Source organism: Lepidochelys olivacea (assembly GCF_965140295.1).
Source record: "Lepidochelys olivacea isolate rLepOli2 genome assembly, chromosome: 1".
Lineage (NCBI taxonomy): Eukaryota > Metazoa > Chordata > Testudines > Cheloniidae > Lepidochelys > Lepidochelys olivacea.
In genome coordinates this window covers 11,591,041-11,615,687 of record NC_140411.1, presented here as the reverse complement: position 1 = coordinate 11,615,687, position 24,647 = coordinate 11,591,041, and the positions used below count along the sequence as shown (strand labels likewise).

Below are 24,647 nucleotides of genomic sequence, written 5' to 3'. Positions count from 1 at the left end.
TCTATTCAGGGGACACCATCACAGGGCCTAATAACATCAGCCACACTATCAGAGGCTCGTTCACCTGCACATCCACCAATGTGATATATGCCATCATGTGCCAGCAATGCCCCTCTGCCATGTACATTGGTCAAACTGGACAGTCTCTACGTAAAAGAATAAATGGACACAAATCAGATGTCAAGAATTGTAACATTCATAAACCAGTCGGAGAACACTTCAATCTCTCTGGTCACGCGATCACAGACATGAAGGTCGCTATCTTAAAACAAAAAAACTTCAAATCCAGACTCCAGCGAGAAACTGCTGAATTGGAATTCATTTGCAAATTGGATACTATTAATTTAGGCTTAAATAGAGACTTGGAGTGGCTAAGTCATTATGCAAGGTAGCCTGTTTCCTCTTGTTTTTTCCTACCCCCCCCCCCCAGATGTTCTGGTTTAACTTGGATTTTAACTTGAAGAGTGGTCAGTTTGGATGAGCTATTACCAGCAGGAGAGTGAGTTTCTGTGTGTATGGGGGTGGGGGGATGTGAGAACCTGGATTTATGCAGGAAATAGCCCAGCTTGATTGTCATGCACATTGTGTAAAGAGTTGTCACTTTGGATGGGCTATCACCAGCAGGAGAGTGAATTTGTGTGGGGGGGTGGAGGGTGAGAAAACCTGGATTTGTGCTGGAAATCACTTTAGATAAGCTATTACCAGCAGGACAGTGGGGTGGGAATAGGTATTGTTTCATATTCTCTGTGTATATATAAAGCCTGCTGCAGTTTCCACGATATGCATCTGAGGAAGTGAGCTGTAGCTCACGAAAGCTTATGCTCTAATAAATTGGTTAGTCTCTAAGGTGCCACAAGTCCTCCTTTTCTTTTTGCAAATACAGACTAACACGGCTGCTACTCTGAAACCTGTATACCAGATGTGAGTCATGTTGAACAAATGATGATCATTCATTTTGTGGATATGGAAAAGTCTGCAGATGAAGATGGGGATTTGTAGTAATAAGTATAATTAAAATTTTAATGCATTTTTTTAAAATTGAACTGAAATATCATCTAGCTGTCGTGTACAAATCTATTCTGAAAATTTTGTGTCTCTATTTTATCTGATCTCAGAAACATTGGTTGGACAGACGGCTGGACAGACAAACTGAATAATTAAGCCTCTGTTTCTCCTTGCAGGGGAGAAACAGAAGCCTTTGACGTATTTATCTAGCTCCAAGTTGGTGGAACACCTTATGTCTTTGGAGCCACACTGGAACTGAAAAAGCTGGATTTGTCTTGAGCATTTGTCAGTGCCAAGGGCTTCAAATTTGCCAACTGTAAGGCAGGAGCTGATGAGTGCAGATGGTGATCGTCCTTCAGTGCCGGGGACCTTGTCAGCACTGGAAAAGCTCCAAGTAAACATGCTTCTTTCAGTGCCACATTTCTCTCAGATCCAGCATTTATAAACAAATTCATACAAAACTCTCTCTCTCTCTCTCTCTTGTTCTGTCTCTGTGTTGCCATGTCTGCAATGTCTATAATAATACAGAACTGTCGAATGAGGTGTTCTTGGGTTTACTTGGGAAATGTGTGAGTGATGCCCAGGAGATAAAGCACTGGATTAGGATTCTATTCCCAGTACCACTGGTTCATTGAGCAACACTGGATATGTCATTTCATCATCTTGTGCATTTCATCATCTTGTGCATTAGTATAATGGTATCTCTGCATCATGTACACTCAATTCAAGTTTTTCTTTACAACCATGAGAACTAGGAATATTTTTGTAATTAATGCATAGATGCTGGAGCACAGCTTTGTGGCAAGAAGAGAATTCTGCAGCAAATTCACATCTGCAGAATGCACTGGGTCTTGACTGTAGACCCAGTTGACAAGTTGTAGCGGGGGAGGTTTAGATTGGATATTAGGAAAAACTTTTTCACTAAGAGGGTGGTGAAACACTGGAATGCGTTACCTAGGGAGGTGGTAGAATCTCCTTTCTTAGAGGTTTTTAAGGTCAGGCTTGACAAAGCCCTGGCTGGGATGATTTAACTGGGAATTGGTCCTCCTTCGAGCGGGGGGTTGGACTAGATGACCTTCTGGGGTCCCTTCCAACCCTGATATTCTATGATTCTATGAAACAGACCAGAGTTCCTGAAGATGCGAGCATCATGCACCTTTCCCGGCCATCCCACGTTGATGTTGGTGAAACGTCCCTTGTGATCCACCAGAGCTTGCAGCACTATCGAAAAGTACCCCTTGCGGTTTATGTACTCGGCGGCTTGGTGCTCCGGTGCCAAGATAGGGATATGGGTTCCGTCTATAGCCCCACCACAGTTAGGGAATCCCATTGCAGCAAAGCCATCCACTATGACCTGCACGTTTCCCAAGGTCACTACCCTTGATATCAGCAGATCTTTGATTGCGTGGGCTACTTGCATCACAGCAGCCCCCACAGTAGATTTGCCCACTCCAAATTGATTCCCAACTGACCGGTAGCTGTCTGGCGTTGCAAGCTTCCACAGGGCTATCGCCACTCGCTTCTCAACTGTGAGGGCTGCTCTCATCTTGGTATTCATGCGCCTCAGGGCAGGGGAAAGCAAGTCACAAAGTTCCATGAAAGTGCCCTTACGCATGCGAAAGTTTCGCAGCCACTGGGAATCGTCCCAGACCTGCAACACTATGCGGTCCCACCAGTCTGTGCTTGTTTCCCGAGCCCAGAATCGGCGTTCCACAGCATGAACCTGCCCCATTAGCACCATGATGCATGCATTGGCAGGGCCCATGCTTTCAGAGAAATCTGTGTCCATGTCCTGATCACTCACGTGACCGCGCTGACGTCGCCTTCTCGCCCGGTATCGCTTTGCCAGGTTCTGGTGCTGCATATACTGCTGGATAATGCGTGTGGTGTTTAATGTGCTCCTAATTGCCAAAGTGAGCTGAGCGGCCTCCATGCTTGCCTTGGTATGGCGTCCGCACAGAAAAAAGGCGTGGAACGATTGTCTGCCGTTGCTCTGACAGAGGGAGGGGCGACTGACGACACGGCTTACAGGGTTGGCTTAGGGAGCTAAAATCAACAAAGTGGGTGTCTTTACATCAAGGAGTATTTCAGGCAGGACTTCACGGAGGGTTCCAATAAGAAATGGTGCACCTAAGTTATCGTTCTTATTGGAACAAGGAGGTTAGCCTGGCCTCTGATTGATACATGGCTAGATTTACCTCGCTGCACCTTCTCTGTGAGTGACTGCAGTGTGACCTAGAGGAATGAGTCCCCTAGACAGGGGAGGAGGCAAATGAGTACAAAACAAATCTGGTCTATTTCTTGTTTTGACCCACTCCATCTATCTTTTACATCTTTGGCTGGCAGCAGACGGTGCAGAAGGACTGCATGCCATCCACATCTTATGGCTGCTCGGCAGAAGATGGTACAGTACAACTGCTAGCCATCCTCATCTCTTGCCTGCCTGGCAGAAGATGGTACAGTACGACTGCTAGCAGTCCGTATCGCCTGCCCGCTCACCATAAGACGGTTCAATAGGACTGACTGCAGGACTAAAGAGAATGACCTGGTCAAGTCACTCCAAATTTAGTCCCTGCGCCCATGTCTGCCCAGGCGCTCCCAGCCGATGTGGCCAGGAGCACCTCGGACACGACGAGGACGACTACCAATAGTATTGCACCATCTGCTGCCAGAAGGCAATGGGTTGCTGCTACTGTGCAGCAAAGCCGTACCACGTCTGCCAGCACCCAGGAGACATAGGGTGACGGTTACCTGAGCGGGCTCCATGCTTGCCGTGGTATGGCGTCTGCACAGGTAACTCAGGAAAAAAGGCGCGAAATGATTGTCTGCCCTTGCTTTCACGGAGGGAGGGAGGGAACGGGGGCCTGACGATATGTACCCAGAACCACCCGCGACAATGTTTTAGCCCCATCAGGCATTGGGATCTCAACCCAGAATTCCAATGGGCAGCAGAGACTGCAGGAACTGTGGGATAGCTACCCACAGTACAACGCTCCGGAAGTCGACTCTAGCCTCGGTACTGTGGAAGCGCTCCGCCGAGTTAATGCACTTAATGCACTTAGAGCATTTTCTGTGGGGACACACACACTCGAATATATAAAACCGATTTCTAAAAAAACGACTTCTATAAATTCGACCTTATTCCGTAGTGTAGACATACCCTCAAATACATCCTCCTGCAACAGTTGCTAGTTGCCTCTCAATGCAGTTTTAACTAGCTTGAACTAGTTTTGCGGTTTTAGCTGACAGCAAAACAACACCTTTTCTTCGTAGAAGAACAACTTTAATTTGCCCAACAACAGCAAAACTAATTATAACCAATTTTACCTAATGACTGACTATCCTGATCTATATTTCTTCAGCAGGGTCCCCTGCTTTTGGATTTCTAATTTTTTTTAAAACCTTTTATTTTCAGAATGTTCATAGCCCCAAATTTCCCAGTTTTTACTTACAATGAGAAGGAAGAATTAATAACAGATTATCCATATATACAGGTAAGCATGAGATATGTACTCTCTAAGGTACAATTCTGAATAAAATTAAACTGCCATACTCTAAAGACTAGATGGATGAAGTTTGTCAGTTTTGGTAACAAATTCCTGGGTTTTCAAATTGGTTCTAATTTGAGGGACTTTTCTGAGGAGTAAGACATTTCCTGGGCTGAAAGATGATTAATTTAACCCTAGGTATGATTAATAAACCCCTGGTTAATTACCTTACCTTAGACTTTAGTTCCTTCTGAGTAGCTGACACATTGGGCAGTTGAGTTCCTTCATTTAAGGTCACTTGCTAGTTGTACTTCTTCCGAGGTGATGCCAGAGCATTCAGTATTCTCTGTCGCTGTCTTCTGCCAGTTCTTCCTTGGCCTTCCTCACTTACACATTTCATGGATAATAATCCTGAGGTAAAATACTGAATTTTTTAAAATTCACTAGATAAATTCTAGCTGAAAGAGGGGATGACATGAAGAAAATGGGTTGTCAAACTGCTGAAAGTTGCAAAGATTTAAAATAAAAGTTTAAAACATTGTTGGCCATTCCCACTCTCTGTTTCCATTTCCCCCTTCCCTTGTTACAAGTGAGCAGGGCTCATCTTCCCTGAATAGTGGCAAAATATTTTTGCTTTAAAATCAAATTGTTAGGGAGCAGTGGTTGTATTCTGCCAAGTATACAATGAATGTAGAGGCAAATGAATAGTTACTGGAGGGCCAACAGCCTTGCTGAGCTGTAGAAGAAAGTAGATTGGGAAAGTATGATGATGGGAAGAGCCCCGTCCTTTTCCCACTCAAGTAATTTGTTAACTTGATTTTTATAGGGCTGATTTATTATAGGCTCACCAATTATCTGATCAGAAGATAATTAGGTTCTTATCCCAAAATCAGGCTACAAAATTACACAACATAGAGAGTTCAATACTTTGCACAGACCCTCAGGGTGTGTGGCAAGGACATTCACACTGAGGACAAAGTCAGGCTTTAAGAAATGTTTATTAAAATAAAGGAAAGAGTTATCAAAGCTCCAAACTACAGAGCCAAAAAAAAAAAAGTAGTAGTAGTAAAGTAGTTCTATAGACACTTGTAGTATCATCCCTTTACAAAAGCTATTTAAACTAGATTGTTCACACCCTTCCTCAGGGACCTGGTGATGGGAGACAAAGGACCAGCCTCTTGTCTGGCATGCCAAATGAGTTTGATAGTCCAGGTTCTTCAGTCTCAAGATGATGGAGATCAGGGTCGAGTGCTGAGTAGCTCAGCTATATTGCAAAAGCTGAGCTGGTAGCTAAACAAAAGAGGACTTGAAGCTAAAAGAAGGATGCCTCCACATGGTGGTTTGCCCTCCTATAGGATCTTGGAAATATCCTGAATATTCATCTCAGTGCTCAACTTTCCATGCCCAAATCTTATTTCCTCACACGGATAAATCTTAGGGTACACTTACTCTGTAGTCTAGCATATTCTTATGTATCAATAAGGCTAAGATTTTGTCATGGATATTTTTAATCAGTCATGGACAGGTCACGGGCAATAAAGAAAAATTTACAGAAGCCGTTACCTGTCCGTGACTTTGATGAAAAATATCTGTGACAAAGTGGGGATCTGTGAGTCCCCACACAGCCTGCAGAGGGGCAGCTGCACAGCGGCTAGGAGCTCTGGGGGACCCCACCAAGGGTTGGGAATTGGAGCTCCAGGGTCCCCCACAGCCGACTGCTGGGAGCTGTGAAGCCTCCTGCTGCCTGCAACAGCTTGGGGCTGGGGGGGTACCTCTGCTGCCTGTAAAGTAGTTCTAGAGACACTTGTGGTATGATCCCTTTACAAAAGCTATTTAAACTGGACCGGGAGATGTGGGGTACTCCCATCACCCATGGAGGCCCGGAGCTGCAAGGTTCCCCTGCTGCCAGCAGCTCTGGGGGCTCCACTGCCTGTGGTGGCCAGAAGCCTTGGGGTTCGCCCACAGCGGTTGGGAACTGCAGGGTTCCCCCACTGCCCACAGCTCCAGGGCCCTCCACTACCCATGGTGACTGAGAGCTTGGGGCCTAGCAGCCAGAAGCTCGAGGGTTCCCCCGATGGCTGGGAGCTTGGGGGATCCCCCGCTCCCACAGCTCTGGGGGCCCTCACTGCCTGCTGCTGCTGGGAGCTTGGGGGTTCCCCCGCTGTCCACAACTGCTAGGAGCTCAGGGGCTCGCCAGCAGGGTGTACCCCCACTGCCTATGGCAGCTTGGAGCTTCAGGGTTTGCCAGAGGCAGCAGGTGTATCCCACAGCTCCTGGCCCCCGTGAGCAGCAGGGGACCCTGCAGCTCCTGAGCACCACAGGCTGAAGTCACGGAGGTCGCTGGAAGTCATGGATTCGGTGACTTCCATGACCTCCATGACTAAATCATAGCATTATATATCCATAACTTATCCATACGTATTAATGCTGATTATTTAATTCGTTGAACTGTTTCCTTTGGCCCAAACCATTAATTCCTCGTTCTTGTGGTGTACCTTGTGATTACAGGTATGTCCCAGAATTTTGGTAAACATTCAGTTCCACAAAGTCAAAAAGGGTAACTGGCAGGCCATTTATCTATGCCAAAGTTTACAAGTACTTATGCTAACTTGTTCTGGTTAATCATACAGGATACAGGCCTGCAGTGTTCCTTGCATTACAGCTAAATATAATGAAGTAATTGTGATGGTGCACCCCATAAGGCTTTATGGAAATATGCTTATGAATGTATATATGACATAACTGGAATATGTTTTAGGCTGCATATGCCCTATAACCTCTCTCTGTAAAGGTTATGATCTACTGAATCTATTCATCCTATTTGCATACATGTGTCATTGTTGTATTTGAAGCTATGAATATTGGCTGTGTACTTACTTGATTTCTAAGTAGCCTTAGTAAAGCATTTGGTTGGCTTCTTGAGAAAGGAATGTTCAAATTAAGTGCCCAATCAAGAAACACTTAAACGACAATGAATCTCGAAAGGCTCCAATCCACATAAGAAGTCTACTTGAGGACAGTCAAGGTAGCATGTAAGCAATGGCTGCTGCCTGTAAAAACTGAGTCATGCATGGACATGTGACTTGCCCATGTTACTCCAAAACTCCATCTTGGAGCTGGACTTTGCATAGGAGAGAGGAGCGGAATCTCCACCCCCAAGAGAAAGTCTATGTAAACCCCTGGGAGATCCCTCCATTTTTTCTTGAGCTGGCTCAAGAGATAGCCTCTCCACCCCCAAGGATACTTGAAAGAAACTGGAACAAAGGACAGTAACTACAGGGGATGTGAGTGATTGCTGGACCCACACTAGAAGGAGACTAGTCTGTAAAAGGAAGCTTACTGGGATTCCTGTGAGGGTGAGGTTTTTATCTGTATTCAGTTTTATCACTGTAGTAGACGTAGACTTGCATGTTCTATTTTATTTTGTTTGGTAATTCACTTTGTTCTCTCTGTTACTACTTGGAACCACTTAAATCCTACTTTTAATAAAATCACTTTTTACTTATTAATTAACCCAGAGTATGTATTAATGACGGGAGGGACAAACAGCTGTGCATACTCTCTATCAGAGTTATAGAGGGCGAACAATTTATGAGTTTACCCTATATACGCTTTATACAGGGTAAAATGGATTTATTTGAGGTTTAGACCCCATTGGGAGTTGGGCATCTGAGTGTTAAAGACAGCAACACTTCGTAAGCTGCTTTCAGTTTAAGCCTACAGCTGTTAGGGGATGTGGTTCACACCTGGCTCTGGGTTGCAGCAGATAAGCAGATCTGGCTGAAACCAGGCAGGGCACTGAAGTCCCAAGCTGGCAGGGCAGGGAAAGCAGGGGCAGAAGTAGTCTTGGCACATCAGGTGGCAGCCACCGGGGGGTTTATGTGATCCGACCTATCACAGTAATGTCTACTGAAATTTTTTAGTACAAAAATATAAGTCAAAATAATATCAATCAAATTAATAAAGAAAAACATCATATAATATAGCAAGCTAGCAGGCTAGCCCCGTAGACTACAAATTTGCCAAACTCCCATTGATTTCACAAGGAAAAAGTTTGTGCCTGAAGGAAGGAAATCAGAGATATAAAAAACCCACTCACTTTTAGCAGTTTGCAAGCCTCATTTTCTTTGGGTTATTGATAGTTTTTCCTTCTTTCATGTAAGCTTTGGTGCCCTTTAACTTCAACTGAAGGGAGTGAGCAGTGGAGGTGGCCATAATTGTTGCAAGCCATCGTCTTAAATTCACCATTCTGGAGCCACTCAGAGGAGAGATCACAGCTGCCAGGCCCACTAGAAAGATATGGTTGACATTCTTACCTCTCCCTTGCACATGCATTGTTGGTGGATGAGCATTGCAGACCATGGTGCCCCAGTAACCCTTAATTTCCTTTCCAATGCATACATAGTTAAGCTGACTCTTCTTGCGTTTCTAGGGAAGCTTTTTACATACCAATATAAATACTGTCAAATGTGGAGGGGACACAGCAAAGGAGGCAATGCACTTCAGTGGCTAATTCACCAGAGTGGAACTGAGGCCTGGGTTTAATTCCCAACTTTATCTCTGACCAGTTGTGTGGCACTGGGAAAGTCACTTTACATCTTGTCCCACCGATTTGTGTGTCTTGTCTATTTAGAATGTAAGCTCTTCGGGGCAGGGACTTTTCTTACTATGGGCTTGTCTATACTTGAAACACTGCAGTGGTACAACTGCAGTGCTGCACTTTGTTACTGTAGCACTTCAATGTAGTCACTAGCTACGCTGACGGGAGGGGTTCTCCCATCTGCATAGATAACCCACCTCCCCAAGAAGTGACAGCTAGGTTGATGGAAGAATCTGTCCATTGATCTAGCACTGTCTGCACCAGGGGCCAGGTTGGCTTACATGCTGCTCAGGGGGGTGGCTTTTTTATTTACAGCCCTGAGCAGCGTTGACCTAATTTTTTAGTGTAGACCAGGCCTATATATTTTCACAGTGCTGTTGTGTTAATTTTGATGGAATAAATGTGCCCCCAGAAAGTCCAAGGTGTTACTGTGACACTGTTCCTGTACATTGTTTACAGGGCTTGATTTTTGGAATAAATACAGAGACCTTGGTCTGCTGAGTGCCATAGCAAACACGCCATTAAAATTGTTTCCACTTTTTATTAAAGATACAGAAAAAGAAGCAAAAAAAAAAGTTGAAGCATTTGAAATGTAAAGTATTAAATTAAAGCTTTTGTATTAACAATATCCCTTATTCCCTTTCCCTTTAGCTATAGAGCTTTTTTTAAAAGGACCCCCCCATCCCGCCCCATCTGACAGTTTGTTCAATGGTATTAAAGATAGTGATATATGTCCTTTTTGTCAGGGGAAAGAGAAACAGTTGAGATGGGATGGAGCTGCTGTTGTTTAAAATCTAATCCTGCTTCCTTTAAGACAAAAAATGAGAAACACAGCCAAAGAGGAGAGAAAACAACAGCTAAGGTAGAAATGCAGCTTCTGTCTCTGGTGCTGACTCTTACTTGCACCCTCATTGCTGGAGAAACACGGGCACAGCACATATTCTTATCAGGCACTCCTATATCTGGCAGGAGGTTTAGGGCATTGTTTTTCACTACGTATCTGGTCTCAGGCTTACAACTTTGTTGCAGAATACGATCTTGGCCAGCTAAGCCAGACTGTTGTTTGGGGGGAAAAAAGGACAAAAGGAGAGAGATAAGAAAGAGAAGAAATGAGGTGGGGAAGGAAAAGGATACATGTTGGGGGAAGGGAGATGACAGTCTCACAGTCCAGGTGGTGGTCAGGATTAGCCAGATTCAGTGGAGGTGGTGTTATTGAAGTCCAGCAAACAGGGAAAGATTAAGAATAAGCTCTCAAAACTGGATACTCTCATAAAAAACCAACCTTCCACACAAACGTCCTCGTGGCTAGACTTTACAAAAGCTAGACAAGCCATTTACAACACACACTTTGCTTCTCTACAAAAGAAAAAGGACACTAAACTATCTAAATTACTAAATTCCACAAGGGGCCTCAACAGTGGTTCCCTTAACCCACCCAGCAATATTGTTAATCTCCAACGATACTCTTAGGACAGATTCTTCTGCTGGGCTATCTTGGGGCCTCTCCTTCTGTCCCTCCACCCCCACGAACATGATACAGTTCTGTGGTGACCTAGAATCCTATTTTCGACGCCTCCGACTCAAGGAATATTTCCAACACACCTCTGAACAACATACTAACCCACAGAGACCTTCCTACCAAGACTACAAAAAGAAGGATTCTGGGTGGACTCCTCCTGAAGGTCGAAACAACAGACTGGACTTCTACATAGAGTGCTTCCACCGACTTGCACAGGCTGAAATTGTGGAAAAGCAGCATCACTTGCCCCATAACCTCAGCCATGCAGAACACAATGCCATCCACAGCCTCAGAAACAACTCTGACATCATAATCAAAAAGGCTGACAAAGGAGGTGCTGTCGTCATCATGAATAGGTTGGAATATGAACAAGAGGCTGCTAGGCAGCTCTCCAACACCACTTTCTACAAGCCATGACCCTCTGATCCCACTGGGGGTTACCAAAAGAAACTACAGCATTTGCTCAAGAAACTCCCTGAAAAAGCACAAGAACAAATCCTCACAGACACATCCCTGGAACCCCGACCTTGGGTATTCTATCTGCTACCCAAGATCCATAAACCTGGAAATCCTGGACGCCCCATCATCTCAGGCATTGGCACCCTGACAGCAGGATTGTCTGGCTATGTAGACTCCCTCCTCAGGCCCTACGCTACCAGCACTCCCAGCTATCTTTGAGACACCACTGACGTCCTGAGGAAGCTACAATCCATCGGTGATCTTCCTGAAAACACCATCCTGGCCACTATGGATGTAGAAGCCCTCTACACCAACATTCCACACAAAGATGGACTACAAGCCTTCAGGAACAGTATCCCCAATAATGTCACGGCAAACCTGGTGGCTGAACTTTGTCACTTTGTCCTCACCCATAACTATTTCACATTTGGGGACAATGTATACCTTCAAATCAGAGGCACTGCTATGGGTACCCGCATGGCCTCACAGTATGCCAACATTTTTATGGCTGACTTAGAACAACGCTTCCTCAGCTCTCGTCCCCTAATGCCCCTACTCTACTTGCGCTATATTGATGACATCTTCATCATCTGGACCCATGGAAAAGAAGCCCTTGAGGAATTCCACCATGATTTCAACAATTTCCATCCCACCATCAACCTCAGCCTGGACCAGACCACACAAGAGATCCACTTCCTGGACACTATGGTGCTAATAAGTGATGGTCACATAAACACCACCCTATACCGGAAACCTACTGACTGCTATGCCTACCTACATGCCTCCAGCTTTCATCCAGACCACACCACACGATCCATTGTCTACAGCCAAGCTCTACAATACAACCACATTTGCTCCAACCCCCCAGACAGAGACAAACACCTACAAGATCTCTATCAAGCATTCTTACAACTACAATACCCACCTGCTGAAGTGAAGAAACAGATTGACAGAGCCAAAAGAGTACCCAGAAGTCACCTACTACAGGTGACCTACTACGCAGCATCAAGGATCTACAACCTATCCTGAAGGGCGACCCATCACTCTCACAGATCTTGGGAGACAGGCCAGTCCTTGCTTACAGACAGCCCCCCAACCTGAAGCAAATACTCACCAGCAACCACACACCACACAACAGAACCACTAACCCAGGAACCTATCCTTGCAACAAAGCCCATTGCCAACTGTGTCCACATATCTATTCAGGGGACATCATCATAGGGCCTAATCACATCAGCCACGCTATCAGAGGCTCATTCACCTGCACATCTACCAATGTGATATATGCCATCATGTGCCAGCAATGCCCCTCTGCCATGTACATTGGTCAAACTGGACAGTCTCTACGTAAAAGAATAAATGGACACAAATCAGATGTCAAGAATTATAACATTCAAAAACCAGTTGGAGAACACTTCAATCTCTCTGGTCACTCGATTACAGACCTAAAAGTGGCAATACTTCAACAAAAAAACTTCAAAAACAGACTCCAACGAGAGACTGCTGAATTGGAATTAATTTGCAAACTGGATACAATTAACTTAGGCTTGAATAGAGACTGGGAGTGGATGGGTCGTTACACAAAGTAAAACTATTTCCCCATGTTTATCCCCCACCCCACCACTGTTCCTCACACGTTCCTGTCAACTGCTGGAAATGGCCCACCTTGATTATCACTACAAAAAGCTTCCCCCCCTCCACACTCTCCTGCTGGTAATAGCTCACCTTAAGTGATCACTCTGGTTAGTGTCATAAATATAAAGGGAAGGGTAAACCCCTTTGAAATCCCTCCTGGCCAGGGGAAAGCTCCTCTCACCTGTAAAGGGTTAAGAAGCTAAAGGTAACCTCGCTGGCACCTGACCAAAATGACCAATGAGGAGACAAGATACTTTCAAAAGCTGGGAGGAGGGAGAGAAACAAAGGGTCTGTGTCTGTCTGTAGTCGTCTTGGCCGGGGATAGACCAGGAATGGAGTCTTAGAACTTTTAGTAAGTAATCTAGCTAGGTACGTGTTAGATTATGATTTCTTTAAATGGCTGAGAAAAGAATTGTGCTGAATAGAATAACTATTTCTGTCTGTGTATCTTTTTTGTAACTTAAGGTTTTGCCTAGAGGGGTTCTCTATGTTTTTGAATCTAATTACCCTGTAAGATATCTACCATCCTGATTTTACAGGGGGGATTTCTTTATTTCTATTTACTTCTATTTTTTATTAAAAGTCTTCTTGTAAAAAACTGAATGCTTTTTCATTGTTCTCAGATCCAAGGGTCACCTATGCAAATTCTAGGTCTGTGGTCACCTATGCAAATTGGTGAGGCTTTTTATCCAACATTTTCCAGGAAAGGGGGGGTGCAAGTGTTGGGAGGATTGTTCATTGTTCTTAAGATCCAAGGGTCTGGGTCTGTAGTCACCTAGGCAAATTGGTGAGGCCTTTTACCAAACCTTGTCCAGGAAGTGGGGTGCAGGGTTTTGGGAAGTATTTTGGGGGGAAAGACGCGTCCAAACAGCTCTTCCCCAGTAACCAGTATTAGTTTGGTGGTGGTAGCGGCCAGTCCAAGGACAACGGGGGGAATATTTTGTACCTTGGGGAAGTTTTGACCTAAGCTGGTAAAGATAAGCTTAGGAGGTTTTTTCATGCAGGTCCCCACATCTGTACCCTAGAGTTCAGAGTGGGGGAGGAACCTTGACATGGTGGCACAGTGGTGGGATTAACCTGAAATCATTTTGAGATCCAGTTAAGATTTTTTGAACTAGAAATACAGATTTTAAAAAGGAATTTTTAGGAAGTCCAGAAAGCAGCTTTGAAACTGAAAGCAGCTTGGTTTCTCTCTGCTTTGTGGCCAAGCAGAGACAAAAGGGGATTATCTTGTGAATTGCAGGTTTTCTTTGCCTGGAGACAGGGTACTTAACTCCTGCAGGGAAATTCACAGTCTTCCAACCCCGAGTTTTTTTTTCTTTTCTTCCTAAAAGTAAATGGGGGGGTGTGCTCTACCCATTTGCCTGGAGACAAAAGTGGCAGGGGTTTTTTTTTAGGATTTTGATTTTTTTGTTTTACAAGGAGCACAGGTTTGAAAAGGAATTTTTTTTTCTTTGGGCTGGGTAAGCAGGTTTCCAAGTAGTTGGAGGTTTTTTGCTTTAATTTGGGCCCAGAGCAGAGACAAGGGAATTGTCTTTTTCTGTAGGCTGACAGTCACTATCAGAGAATAGGTATTCTATTCCAGCACAGCAAAATTTTACAGCCACGTTTTGTTTATTTCTAAACCTCGGGTGTAAAGTTAGTTAAAAACAGAGAGGTTAGAATGACCAAATCCTCAGCTCGACTACAGCTGGAATTAGCCAAATTTCAGGCTGAGGAAAAACAAAGGGAACACGAAAGACAGATAGAACTCATGCGGCTGGAGAAGGAGGTACAGGAGGCTGCCCAAAAGAGGGAAATGGAGGCAAGGAAGCATGTGGAGGAGGAGAAGGAAAAAGAGAGGAAGCATGTGGAGGAGGAGAAGGAAAAAGAGAGGAAGCATTTGGAGGAGGAGAAGGAAAAAGAGAGGAAGCATGTGGAGGAGGAGAAGGAAAAAGAGAGGAAGCATGTGGAGGAGGTGGAGAGGATAAAGGCCCGGCAGAATATACCAACAAACCCTAGCAATCCTTCTCCAGGTACCACTTCCCATCCCAGGAAGTTCCCCACCTACAAGGCAGGTGATGATACTGAGGCCTTCTTAGAAAACTTCGAAAGGGCCTGCCTTGGGTACAACATCTCTACTGACCAATACATGGTAGAGCTGAGGCCGCAGCTCAGTGGACCCTTAGCTGAGGTGGCAGCTGAAATGCCTAAAGAACACATGAACAAGTATGAACTGTTTAAATCCAAGGCGAGAGTCAGAATGGGGATAACACCCGAGCAGTCTCGTCGGAGGTTCAGAGCCCTAAGGTGGAAACCAGACATGTCATTTACCCGACATGCCTACCACATTGTGAAACATTGGGATGCCTGGATATCAGGAGCAAGTGTTGAATCTCCAGTAAATTTGCCCTTCCTAATGCAAATGGAACAATTCTTAGAGGGTGTTCCTGAGGAAATAGAAAGATACATCCTAGATGGGAAACCCAAAACTGTAATTGAGGCAGGAGAGATTGGAGCCAGATGGGTGGAGGTGGCAGAGAAGAAGAAAACTGGTCGCAGTTGGAGCGGAGACCAGAAGGGACCACCCCAGACCACACCCTATTACCGGGGGCCGCCCAAAGCCCCACCTACCTCCCAAAGAACCCTCCAGACCCCTTATCGTCCCACCACCCCGTTCTCCAGCAACCCTCCTCGCCCCAGTGATCCGTCAGCTGGACGATGTCTTAAGTGTAACGAGCTGGGGCATGTAAAGGCCAACTGCCCCAAGAACCCCAACAGATTACAGTTCATTGCACCGGAATCACACCAGAGGTCCACAGGCCCAGATACCTCCCAGATACCCTTGGAGCGGAGGGAAACTGTGAGTGTGGGCGGGAAGAAGGTCACCGCGTGGAGGGACACTGGAGCACAAGTGTCAGCTATCCATGCTTCCTTAGTGGACCCCAATTTAATCAACCCAGAGATCCAAGTGACGATTCAACCCTTCAAGTCCAACTCTTTCAATTTGCCTACAGCCAAGTTGCCTGTCCAGTATAAGGGCTGGTCAGGAATGTGGACTTTTGCAGTCTATGATGATTATCCCATCCCCATGCTGTTGGGGGAAGACTTGGCCAATCATGTGAAGCAGGCCAAGAGGGTGGGAACGGTCACCCACAGCCAGGCTAAACAAGCCGTGAGGCCTAGCTCTGTTCCGGAAACTTCTATCAGGACCTGGTCAGAGGTGATGGACCCAGACCCCAGGCCAATGTCTGCAACAGCAGTAGTGGATCCAGTCCCAGAGACCCAGACGGAACCAGTCCCAGAACCGGAACCAGCTGAACAACCAACACCAGACCCCGTGTCAGCACTGAATCCAGTACTTGCAACCTCAACACCAGAGGGCCCCACCGAACCTGAACTGGCAGCAGCCGATAACCCTACACAAGAGGCTCAGCCGGAGCCTGAATCCCAACATAGTGCACCAGCAGAGAGCGGTTCACAGTCAACAGAAACAGCTCCATCCCCTATATCGCTTCCAGAGGGACCAAGCCTAGGTCCACAATCCCATGAGGAACTGATGTCTCCAGCATCAAGGGAACAGTTCCAGACTGAACAGGAAGCAGATGAAAGCCTCCAGAGAGCTTGGACGGCGGCACGGAGCAACCCACCGCCTCTCAGCTCTTCTAATCGATCCAGGTTTGTTGTAGAAAGAGGACTTTTATACAAGGAAACTCTTTCTGGGGGACACCAGGAAGACTGGCATCCTCAGAGACAGTTGGTAGTTCCAACTAAATACCGGGCCAAGCTCTTGAGCTTAGCCCATGATCACCCTAGTGGCCATGCTGGGGTGAACAGGACCAAAGACCGTTTGGGGGGGTCATTCCACTGGGAGGGAATGGGCAAGGATGTTTCTACCTATGTCCAGTCTTGTGAGGTGTGCCAAAGAGTGGGAAAACCCCAAGACCAGGTCAAAGCCCCTCTCCAGCCACTCCCCATCATTGAAGTTCCATTTCAGCGAGTAGCTGTGGATATTCTGGGTCCTTTTCCGAAAAAGACACCCAGAGGAAAGCAGTACATACTGACTTTCATGGATTTTGCCACCCGATGGCCGGAAGCAGTAGCTCTAAGCAACACCAGAGCTAAAAGTGTGTGCCAGGCACGAGCAGACATTTTTGCCAGGGTAGGTTGGCCCTCCGACATCCTCACAGATGCAGGGACTAATTTCCTGGCAGGAACTCTGAAAAACCTTTGGGAAGCTCATGGGGTAAATCACTTGGTTGCCACTCCTTACCACCATCAAACAAATGGCATGGTGGAGAAGTTTAATGGAACTTTGGGGGCTATGATACGTAAATTCGTAAATGAGCACTCCAATGATTGGGACCTAGTGTTGCAGCAGTTGCTCTTTGCCTACAGAGCTGTACCACACCCCAGTTTAGGGTTTTCCCCATTTGAACTTGTATATGGCCGTGAGGTTAAGGGGCCATTGCAGTTGGTGAAGCAGCAATGGGAGGGATTTACACCTTCTCCAGGAACTAATATTCTGGACTTTGTAACCAACCTACAAAACACCCTCTGAACCTCTTTAGCCCTTGCTAAAGAAAACTTACAGGATGCTCAAAAAGAGCAAAAAGCCTGGTATGATAAACATGCCAGAGAGCGTTCCTTCAAAGTAGGGGACCAGGTCATGGTCTTAAAGGCGCTCCAGGCCCATAAAATGGAAGCATCGTGGGAAGGGCCATTCATGGTCCAGGAGCGCCTGGGAGCTGTTAATTATCTCATAGCATTCCCCACCTCCAACCGGAAGCCTAAGGTGTACCATATTAATTCTCTAAAGCCCTTTTATTCCAGAGAATTAAAGGTTTGTCAGTTTACAGCCCAGGGAGGAGACGACGCTGAGTGGCCTGAAGGTGTTTACTACGAAGGGAAATGTGCTGGTGGTGTGGAAGAGGTGAACCTCTCCATGACCCTTGGGCGTATGCAGCGACAGCAGATCCAGGAGCTGTGCACTAGCTACGCGCCAACGTTCTCAGCCACCCCAGGACTGACTGAACGGGCATACCACTCCATTGACACAGGTAATGCTCACCCAATTAGGGTCCAACCTTACCGGGTGTCTCCTCAAGCTAAAACTGCTATAGAACGGGAGATCCAGGATATGTTACAGATGGGTGTAATCCGCCCCTCTGAAAGTGCATGGGCATCTCCAGTGGTTCTAGTTCCCAAACCAGATGGGGAAATACGTTTTTGCGTGGACTACCGTAAGCTAAATGCTGTGACTCGCCCAGACAACTATCCAATGCCACGCACAGATGAACTATTAGAGAAACTGGGACGGGCCCAGTTCATCTCTACCTTGGACTTAACCAAGGGGTACTGGCAGGTACCGCTAGATGAATCTGCCAAGGAAAGGTCAGCCTTCATCACACATCTTGGGCTGTATGAATTTAATGTACTCCCTTTCGGGCTGCGAAATGCACCCGCCACTTTCCAAAGACTTGTAGATGGTCTCCTAGCGGGATTAGGAGAATATGCAGTCGCCTACCTTGACGATGTGGCCATATTTTCGGATTCCTGGGCAGACCACCTGGAACATCTACAAAAAGTCCTTGAGCGCATAAGGGAGGCAGGACTAACTGTTAAGGCTAAGAAGTGTCAAATAGGCCTAAACAGAGTGACTTACCTTGGACACCAGGTGGGTCAAGGAACTATCAGCCCCCTACAGGCCAAAGTGGATGCTATCCAAAAGTGGCCTGTCCCAAAGTCAAAGAAACAGGTTCAATCCTTCTTAGGCTTGGCCAGTTATTACAGACGATTTGTACCGCACTACAGCCAAATCGCTGCCCCACTGACAGACCTAACCAAAAAAAAAAAACAGCCAAATGCTGTTCAGTGGACCGGAAAGTGTCAGAAGGCCTTTAATAAGCTTAAAGCGACACTCATGTCTGACCCTGTACTAAGGGCCCCAGACTTTGACAAACCGTTCCTAGTAACCACAGATGCATCCGAGCGTGGTGTGGGAGCAGTTTTAATGCAGAAAGGACCTGATCAAGAATTCCATCCTGTAGTGTTTCTCAGCAAAAAACTGTCTGAGAGGGAAAGCAACTGGTCAGTCACTGAAAAAGAATGTTACGCCATTGTCTACGCTCTGGAAAAGCTACGCCCATATGTTTGGGGACGGCGTTTCCACCTGCAAACAGACCATGCTGCACTGAAGTGGCTTCACACCGTCAAGGAAACTAACAAAAAACTTCTTCGGTGGAGTTTAGCTCTCCAAGATTTTGATTTCGACATCCAACACATCTCAGGAGCTTCTAACAAAGTGGCTGATGCACTCTCCCGTGAAAGTTTCCCAGAATCAACTGGTTAAAATCGTCCTTGAGATGTGGAAAATATTGTTAGTCTTTATGTACCTGGTAGTATATTTAGAGATGCATGTGTCTTATTAACTCTGTTTTCCTAGCGCTCCAGGAAGAAATCCCAGCCAGTGTTTCACCCTAGCTGAGATTTGGGGGGAGTGTCATAAATATAAAGGGAAGGGTAAACCCCTTTGAAATCCCTCCTGGCCAGGGGAAAGCTCCTCTCACCTGTAAAGGGTTAAGAAGCTAAAGGTAACCTCGCTGGCACCTGACCAAAATGACCAATGAGGAGACAAGATACTTTCAAAAGCTGGGAGGAGGGAGAGAAACAAAGGGTCTGTGTCTGTCTGTAGTCGTCTTGGCCGGGGATAGACCAGGAATGGAGTCTTAGAACTTTTAGTAAGTAATCTAGCTAGGTACGTGTTAGATTATGATTTCTTTAAATGGCTGAGAAAAGAATTGTGCTGAATAGAATAACTATTTCTGTCTGTGTATCTTTTTTGTAACTTAAGGTTTTGCCTAGAGGGGTTCTCTATGTTTTTGAATCTAATTACCCTGTAAGATATCTACCATCCTGATTTTACAGGGGGGATTTCTTTATTTCTATTTACTTCTATTTTTTATTAAAAGTCTTCTTGTAAAAAACTGAATGCTTTTTCATTGTTCTCAGATCCAAGGGTCACCTATGCAAATTCTAGGTCTGTGGTCACCTATGCAAATTGGTGAGGCTTTTTATCCAACATTTTCCAGGAAAGGGGGGGTGCAAGTGTTGGGAGGATTGTTCATTGTTCTTAAGATCCAAGGGTCTGGGTCTGTAGTCACCTAGGCAAATTGGTGAGGCCTTTTACCAAACCTTGTCCAGGAAGTGGGGTGCAGGGTTTTGGGAAGTATTTTGGGGGGAAAGATGCGTCCAAACAGCTCTTCCCCAGTAACCAGTATTAGTTTGGTGGTGGTAGCGGCCAGTCCAAGGACAACGGGGGGAATATTTTGTACCTTGGGGAAGTTTTGACCTAAGCTGGTAAAGATAAGCTTAGGAGGTTTTTTCATGCAGGTCCCCACATCTGTACCCTAGAGTTCAGAGTGGGGGAGGAACCTTGACATGGTTTCTCTCCCTGCTCCCAGCTTTTGAAAGTATCTTGTCTCCTCATTGGTCATTTTGGTCAGGTGCCAGCGAGGTTACCTTTAGCTTCTTAACCCTTTACAGGTGAGAGGAGCTTTCCCCTGGCCAGGAGGGATTTCAAAGGGGTTTACCCTTCCCTTTATATTTATGACACTGTGTGTATGGTAACACCCATTGTTTCCTATTCTCTGTGTATATAAATCTCCCCACTGTATTTTCCACTGAATGCATCCGATGAAGTGAGCTCTAGCTCATGAAAGCTTATCCTGAAATAAATTTGTTAGTCTCTAAGGTGCCACAAGTACTCCTTTTCTTCTTTGTCTGTCATCCAGTTTGGTCAGGCTGTCTCTCACAATGAGAATGGTGTATGAAGCACTTGCATGAGAGGAAAGTGATCAGGAACAGCCAGCATGGATTCACCAAGGGAAGGTCATGCGTGACTAATCTAATCGCCTTTTATGATGAGATTACTGGTTCTGTGGATGAAGGGAAAGCAGTGGATGTATTGTTTCTTGACTTTAGCAAAGCTTTTGACACGGTCTCCCACACTATTCTTGTCAGCAAGTTAAGGAAGTATGGGCTGGATGAATGCACTACAAGGTGGGTAGAAAGCTGGCTAGATTGTCGGGCTCAACGGGTAGTGATCAATGGCTCCATATCTAGTTGGCAGCCAGTATCAAGTGGAGTACCCCAGTGGTCGGTCCTGGGGCCAGTTTTGTTCAATATCTTCATAAATGATCTGGAGGATGGTGTGGATTGCCCTCTCAGCAAATTTGCGGATGATACTAAACTGGGAGGAGTGGTAGATACGCTGGAGGGGAGGGATAGGATACAGAAAGACCTAGACAAATTGGAGGATTGGGCCAAAAGAAATCTGATGAGGTTCAATAAGGATAAGTGCAGCATCCTGCACTTAGGACGGAAGAACCCAATGCACAGCTACAGACTAGGGACCAAATGGCTAGGCAGCAGTTCTGCGGAAAAGGACCTAGGGGTGACAGTGGACGAGAAGCTGGATATGAGTCAGCAGTGTGCCCTTGTTTCCAAGAAGGCCAATGGCATTTTGGGATGTATAAGTAGGGGCATAGCGAGCAGATTGAGGGACGTGATCGTTCCCCTCTATTCGACATTGGTGAGGCCTCATCTGGAGTACTGTGTCCAGTTTTGGGCCCCACACTTCAAGAAGGATGTGGATAAATTGGAGAGAGTCCAGCGAAGGGCAACAAAAATGATTAGGGGACTGGAACACATGAGTTATGAGGAGAGGCTGAGGGAACTGGGATTGTTTAGCCTGCAGAAGAGAAGAATGAGGGGGGATTTGATAGCTGCTTTCAACTACCTGAAAGGGGGTTCCAAAGAGGATGGCTCTAGACTGTTCTCAATGGTAGCAGATGACAGAACGAGGAGTAATGGTCTCAAGTTGCAGTGGGGGAGGTTTAGATTGGATATTAGGAAAAACTTTTTCACTAAGAGAGTGGTGAAACACTGGAATGCGTTACCTAGGGAGGTGGTAGAATCTCCTTCCTTAGAGGTTTTTAAGGTCAGGCTTGACAAAGCCCTGGCTGGGATGATTTAACTGGGAATTGGTCCTGCTTTGAGCAGGGGGTTGGACTAGATGAGCTTCTGGGGTCCCTTCCAACCCTGATATTCTATGATTCTACGATTCTATGAATGTTGCACAGTGTTAGGGTGGATCCTGGGGCCCCAGGAGACTGTGGGGGTGGCAGCCACGGTGGTGAAGTTTGTTCCTCCCAGTCCGCCTGTCTTCCAGCCAGCAGATACATCTCCAAAATCATGATTTCTCCCCACAGTTTCTTTATGTTTAAGAATCCTAAAAGGGAGTGATAACCAGGATAGCCCATGCTTTCATTTTGTTCACTAATTAGGCCTAATTTGCGACACACCAGTTTAGGACCAATTTAGTAGCCCCATGCTACTTTTGTTTACCAGACATGATTTCAGCAGAGTCCTTGAATGACATCACTAGGCCTTTTTGTTTGGACTAATTTGGCCCTTTTGTTTCCCTTTTGTATCTTTCCCCATTAACATTTGTTACAGGTGATTGGAACATTTAAGCCTCTGCTGCTCTGGATTCCCCTAACAACAGTCCTAATAGGTGGCCGAGAGATGGTGCTTGCTAGGGTTTATGACAGAATGGTAGCAGAGATGGGATCTACATGTTAGTCTATGAAGTTTTTTTTTAAGACACTTTTGATGGGGGATTATACTTTTGCTCTACACTGAAAGTCGGGAACAGGTCTGTTAGTTTGTCTCAGGTATAAGTTAATAAGCAAGCATGAATTATGAACACTTCATGAAAGAGCAGCTTCTGAGCATGTGTGCATTGCTGCAGATCAGAAGAAATCTAAGTTGGTGACCATGCTGTGCTCATGTCTTGAGGCAGGATTGGCACTGCCTCCAGACCATTAGGTCAGAAGGGCTCCCTTTTTCTTCTGCAAGGCAGGCAGTTGACCGAAGAGATGGTGCCAGAGACTGTTCCACTGATGATTCTGCAGATGTAGCAGAAAGGGCAAGAGGTCCAGAGTTGTGGAGGCTGGAGTGGAAATGAAAGTTCTTGGAGGAGAGATGGTTGGAGCTGGTGGCCAAATATCAGAGCAGATTGAATTGGATCAACAGAAGCTTGTTGACCAGGTCAAACACTGCTGGCTCAAAGAGAACGGAGTCAAATCATGCCCCTGGGACCAAGGAAGAAGGATATACAACATGCCTAAACAGGGGCTAATAGGCAATCAGGTGGGCATAGAATGAATCCCATCACTCTGCCTTTAGCCTGAGTCAATATGGACACCAAAGGATGTTCTGGGACTCTGACTGTGGGAGCATGGGACGTTATTTCACTTGATGTGTTAATCTGTGTAATGATGTAATATGGTTAACTTCTGAAGGTTTAGGTGCATGCTGTCAAGGCCAGAATCAGTGGCTGGGGCGTGAGATCTCTGTCTACCCTCACCTGGGAAACTAAGTCAAATGCTGAATGTGTCTGTGGTGCAGATTTCAGCTGGGAGCAGTGAGAAACTGGTACAGCTAAGAGATGCTCTGAACCAGACCTCCTCTGGGGGCAGGGAAGACTATGGCACACCTGACAGATGCTGTGATTCAAAATTCCTCTGGAAAAGGGAAACTCAGGCACAGACAAAAGGTGCAATGTGTCAAAACTCCCCTGGAACGAGTGAGGCTAAGAGTGGTAAAAAGAGCTGCCAAATTCATGATAGTCACTAAAAGGTGGGAAATGCTCCAGAGGGGTGTGAAACAATCACTGGGAGAGTGTAAATGAAAAGGAGGTGGAAAAGTTCCCCTTAATCTCTGGCTTCCAGTTATTTGGTCATGATGTAATTAAACTTGAGGGAGATGGAGGGGGAAAAACATGTAACCTCTCCCAGGAGGTGTGAAGATGGGGACTGGGCTTGGGGGAAAGTGAATAGATTCCACCTCAACCCAGCACCAGGACCACTCTTTTCACAGAAGGAGACCCAAGGATCCTGGGACCATCCCAACCAATCAGAAATACTGGGGTGACTAGCATACGGGGGCCTGCTAACTCTGCAGCTAGTTCCCCCTTCCCTGGGATAATGAGGGAGGAAATTTATATAATGTAGGTAGGAGCCTAACTATGATGTTTTCATGATGATTGGAACTGTTTAATGACTGAATGCATGTATTAGTTTGAATTAATAAGTAGTCACACAAGATGCACTGTCTGAAGGCTTGGTGCCAAAACATCCCTGGAGTACTGATCAAGTAATCAAGCAAGAGTGCTTTCGATAAGGGAGAAATGTGATGGATTGGGAGTATGTCTGTACAATTTACGAATTCTAGTTCATCTTGAGAAGTTGTACTATGAAAACCTGCCGTGCCTATATGCATGTGGATCTATTATTGCTGACAGATCCTGTAGCAGGTACACATCATGCAGAAATACAATAGGAGGATGCTTAGGACTCCATGATTCTATTCAGGAGCAAACCCTCTGAACAATGGGTGAGCTGCATTCTTAGCACATTGGTTTAGCTGACTCCCGTAAAGGGAAGAGGAAAAGAAAGAGCAGTGGAAAGTTACCCAAAAGACAGACTAAAGGAAGCCAGGATGGATTTAAAATAGCAAGCCACACAGAAACAGGGAGAGCCAGGCAAGAAGGAGGCCTTGAGAGCAGGAGGGAGCAAAATCACCCAACATGTAGGAACCCTATGATGCAGGGGAGCCCTGCCTGCTTTTCTGAGCCCAGATGACCCTACAAACTCTGGGCAACCCAAGAGACTGACTTAATCCCAAAAAAATATCCTGGTGTGGTAAGGAAACTGAGACAGGTACACTGCATATAATGTTTACTGTTTTGTATGATCCATGCTCTCCTGTGCGTCACGTACTTAAGTAGGTCTGTTGTGTCCAGGTATTACAATGGAGTCTGCACAATGGGGCCCTGATTATCCTCTTGTTATTTAGGCCCTCCTATAGTATAAATAAACAATTAATAGGAAACTTC

At 45.8% G+C, this 24,647-nt stretch overlaps 1 protein-coding gene across 1 annotated transcript in view; it reads left to right on the top strand.

Annotated features, from left to right (window-relative positions):
• The window catches only part of LOC311514749 (disintegrin and metalloproteinase domain-containing protein 20-like), a 73,353-nt gene that overhangs the window by 17,857 nt on the left and 30,849 nt on the right, over positions 1-24,647 (top strand). The gene's annotated exons all lie outside the window — the stretch shown is intronic.